At 37.2% G+C, this 4,053-nt stretch overlaps 1 pseudogene; it reads right to left on the minus strand.

The window, feature by feature from the left end:
- Positions 1-233: 233 nt before the first annotated feature.
- On the minus strand, positions 234-3,725 carry LOC103226783 (eukaryotic translation initiation factor 3 subunit I pseudogene; annotated as a pseudogene).
- Positions 3,726-4,053: the final 328 nt, after the last annotated feature.

The following is a 4,053-nucleotide window of genomic DNA, read 5'->3' on the forward strand; positions in this document are numbered from 1 at the left end:
TGCACAGTAATTACTGAGCTTTTGTGTTTACTTGCAATTGAGCAGAATAAATTTGTTTTCAAATATAGAAATGACAGATTTTTTCTAATATCATATACTTTTATAACCAGTCCTAAGTCCAAAATGAAAAGCACTATAAATTTCATCACATTTTTTATTACCAAGCTAATTTATTTCTTAGGGTTCAAAACTTTCTTAAGACGACTGCCTGGTCTGTATGTAGATCCAGCCTCTTAATCCTCAAGCTCAAATTCAAAGTACTGTGGGCCTAAACAATGAATGTGAACATAACCATCTTCACCTCTGCTGCTGTAACTCTTGCCATTAGAAGGGAAGGCAACCCTGTTGACAGTTGTGAAGTAACTCTTGACTTCCAAACTCTTTTTCAAAGGCCAGATGGAAGAACCTGGGCTCAAACCTGCCAGTCCTGTTGAAGGTTGTGGTTACATCCATGGCTTTCTGTCTGTTACACAGTATCACATGGTCATTATAATTGGGGAAAGGGCAGCTGAGTTGATGAGATGTTCCATCCAGAAAATCTCTTGGTGTTCAAGAGTTGTAGAATCAAAGAACTTGGCTGTGTTGTCCTTGGTTGCAGTGATGAACTTGGTCATGTCCCTGGATAACTGGATGTCACTGATCTTCTTGGAGTGCTATTTAACACTCACCAATACCTCTCCAGACTTGGCATTATACTGGTTGGACACTCCACTCTTATGGCCTGTGTTGATGCACTCCCCTGGGGAGTTCTCAGAAAGCACTGGTGATATTACAGTCATTGTAAAGAATTTTCATGTATGTCTCATTGCTGTCAATCTAGCTTAGGTCCTGCAGATAAAAGAAGCTCACAAAGCACTGGTAGCCCATCTGCTTGTCTGTAGAGAATATAGCGATATTGTTCCCAAAGTCCTTGCCACAGGTCTGGACAGCTACATCAGTTTTGAGCTGTTGTCAGCTGAGTCAGTGAGGACATGCTTGTTGTCCCAGTCACTGTCCATGCAGCACACAGCTCCTGTATGACCCACGTGGGTGCCAGCCTCTCACCGTTCACAGAGTACCACACATTGATGATCATCCCAATGGGGACCATATACATTCTAGTGGTTCGTTTCTTATTTCTGGAAGGATTCCTTGATCCTTTTAATAGATCATAATACAGACAGGGTCCAAAAATATGGCAAATGCCATAAGTAAATGTACAGCACAAGATTCAATTTGGAATAGTTGACTTTAAGATTTTGCCTAAGGAGAAACTGAGATGTGAACAAGAGCACCCTTGACATTTTATAGAGTGTAACACCAAGTAAAGCAGGGATTATTCATAATTGTTAGAAAACTTTATTTCTGAAAGTAATAAGATGCAAAATAGAGTTTGATGGGTAGCTGGAAAGTAAAAAATAATTTCAAACTTAGCATAAAGATTATTTCTATAATCAAAATTTAGGGTGGAAGCAGAAAAATTCATCAAGATTGTATGGGTGAAAGTAATATTTTTCTTATTTTAATTTAAATAATTTACAATAATTTTGTAGCCAAAATATAAGAATACATTTAGGATTTAATTAAGTAGAACATGAATTAATCTGTAATGGTATGTTTTGTCTTCCATACATTTTTCAATAAACAATAATGTCCTTACATTACTGAAAGACATTAATGATAAAGAGCCCTTATCACTGAGCCTCCAAAGGCACAAGGCAACATTTGGCTACTTGAGCAGGGGCAGGGTAACTGAGAAAGCCTCACCCCAGGCACCATGGGACACAGGGCTTACCTAAGACTGAGGCATAACCAAGTTGACAGAGAAGTTTCTACCTTCTGCCCTGTACAGCAGAAGATAACCACTAGTGGGATTGCTGGATCAAATGACAGTTCTACTTTTAGTTCTTTAAGGAATCTCCATACTGTTTTCTACAGTGGTTATACTAGTTTATATTCTCACCAGCAGTGTAGAAGTGTTTCTTTTCACCAAATCCATGACATCAGCTATTATTTTTGATTTTTTAAATTATGGTCATTCTTACCATTCTTGTAGGAGTAAGATGATATCTCATTGTACTTTTAATTTGCATTTCCCTGACAGTTAGTGATGTTGAGCTTTTTCTCTCATGTTTGTTGGCCATTTGTATATCTTCTTTTGAGAATGTTTGTTCATGTCTTTTGCCCATTTTCTTTTCTTTGTTTCTTTTTCTTTTTTTTTTTTTTTTTTTGAGACGGAGTCTCACTCTGTCACCAGGCTAGAGTGCAATGGTGCAATCTTGGCTCACTGCAACTTCCCCCTCCTGGGTTCAAGTGATTCTCCTGCCTCAGCCTCCCGAGTAGCTGGGACTACGGGCACGTGCCACCATGACCAGCCACTTTTTGTATTCTTAGTAGAAACAGGGTTTCACCTTGTTGGCCAGGATGATCTTGGTCTCTTGACCTCGTGATCCACCTGCCTTGGCTTCCCAAAGTGCAAGATTAAAGGCATGAGACACCACACCTGGCCCTTTGCCATTTTTGATGGAATTATTATTTTTTTCCTGGCTGATTTGTTTGAATTCCTTGTAGATTCTGGATATTACTTCTTTGTCAGATGCACTGTTTGTGAGTATTTTCTCTCACTCTGTATGTTGTCTGTTTACTCTGCTGATTGTTTCTTTGGCTGTGCAAAAGCTTTTTAGTTAAATAGGTGCCATCTATTTATCTTTGTTTTTGTTGCATTTGCTTTTGGATTCTTGATCATGAAGTTTTCACCTAAGCTAATGTCTGGAAGAGCTTTTCTGTTGTTATCTTCTGGATATTTTTATGATTCCAGGTTTGAGATTTAAGTCTTTGATCCATCTTGAGGTTGATTTTTTTATAAGGTAAGAGATGGAGATTCAGTTTCATTCTTCTACGTGTGGCTTGCCAATTATCCCAGCACCATTTGTTGAATAGGGCATCCTTTCCCACTTTATGTTTTTGTTTGCTTTTTCAAAGATAAGTTGGCTGTAAAAATTTGGCTTTATTTCTGTGTTCTCTATTCTGTTCCATTGGTCTATGTGTCTATTTTTATACCAGTATCCTGCTGTTTTAGTAACTGTAGCCTTGTAGTATAGTTTGAAGTTGGGTGATTTGATCTTTTTGGTTAGTCTTGCTTTGGCTATGCAGGCTTTTTTTTTTTTTGGTTGTACATGAATTTTAGGATTGTTTTTTTCTAGTTCTGTGAAGAATGATGATAGCGTTTTTGTGGGAATTGAATTGAATTTGTAGATTGCTTTTGGCAGTATGGTCATTTTCACAATATTTATTCTATCCATTCATGAGCATGGGATTGTTTCCATTTGTTTCTTTGTGTCATCTATAATTCCTTTCAGCAATCTTTTGCAGTTTTCCTTGTAGAGGTCTTTCACCTCTGTGGTTAGGTATATTCCTAAGTATTTTATTTTATTTTTTGCAGCTGTTGTAAAAGGGGTTGAGTTCCTGAATTGATTCTCATATTTGTCATTGTTGGTGTATAGCAGTACTATTAGTTTGTTTATATTGATTTCATATCCTGAAACTTTACTGAATTCATTTTTCAGACCTAAGAGCTTTTTGGATGATTCTTTAGGGGTTTCTAGGTTCACAATCATATAATCAGTGAACAGTGACAGTTTGAGTTCCTCGTTACTATTTGGATGCCCTTTATTTCTGTCTGTTGTCTGATTGCACTGACTAGCACTTCCAGTACTAGGTAGAATAGAAGGAGTGAAAGTACGCATCCTTGTCTTGTTCCAGTTTTCAGGGGGAATGCTTTCAACTTTTCCTGGTTCAGTATATTGTTGGCTGTGGGTTTGTCATAGATAATTTTACTGGTTTGTATGCCCCTTCTATGCTGATTTTGCTGCGAGTTTTAATTATAAAGGGATTCTGGATTGTCAAATGCTTTTTCTGCATCTATTGAGATAATCATATGATTTTTGTTTTCACTTCTGTTCATGTGATGTATCACATTATAGACTTACATATGTTAAACCATTCCTGTACCACTGATTTAAACCCAAATTGATTGTGGAGTATTATCTTTTTGATAGGCTGTTGAATTCTGTT

Source organism: Chlorocebus sabaeus, chromosome 21, assembly GCF_047675955.1.
Source record: "Chlorocebus sabaeus isolate Y175 chromosome 21, mChlSab1.0.hap1, whole genome shotgun sequence".
Classification (NCBI taxonomy): Eukaryota; Metazoa; Chordata; class Mammalia; order Primates; family Cercopithecidae; genus Chlorocebus; species Chlorocebus sabaeus.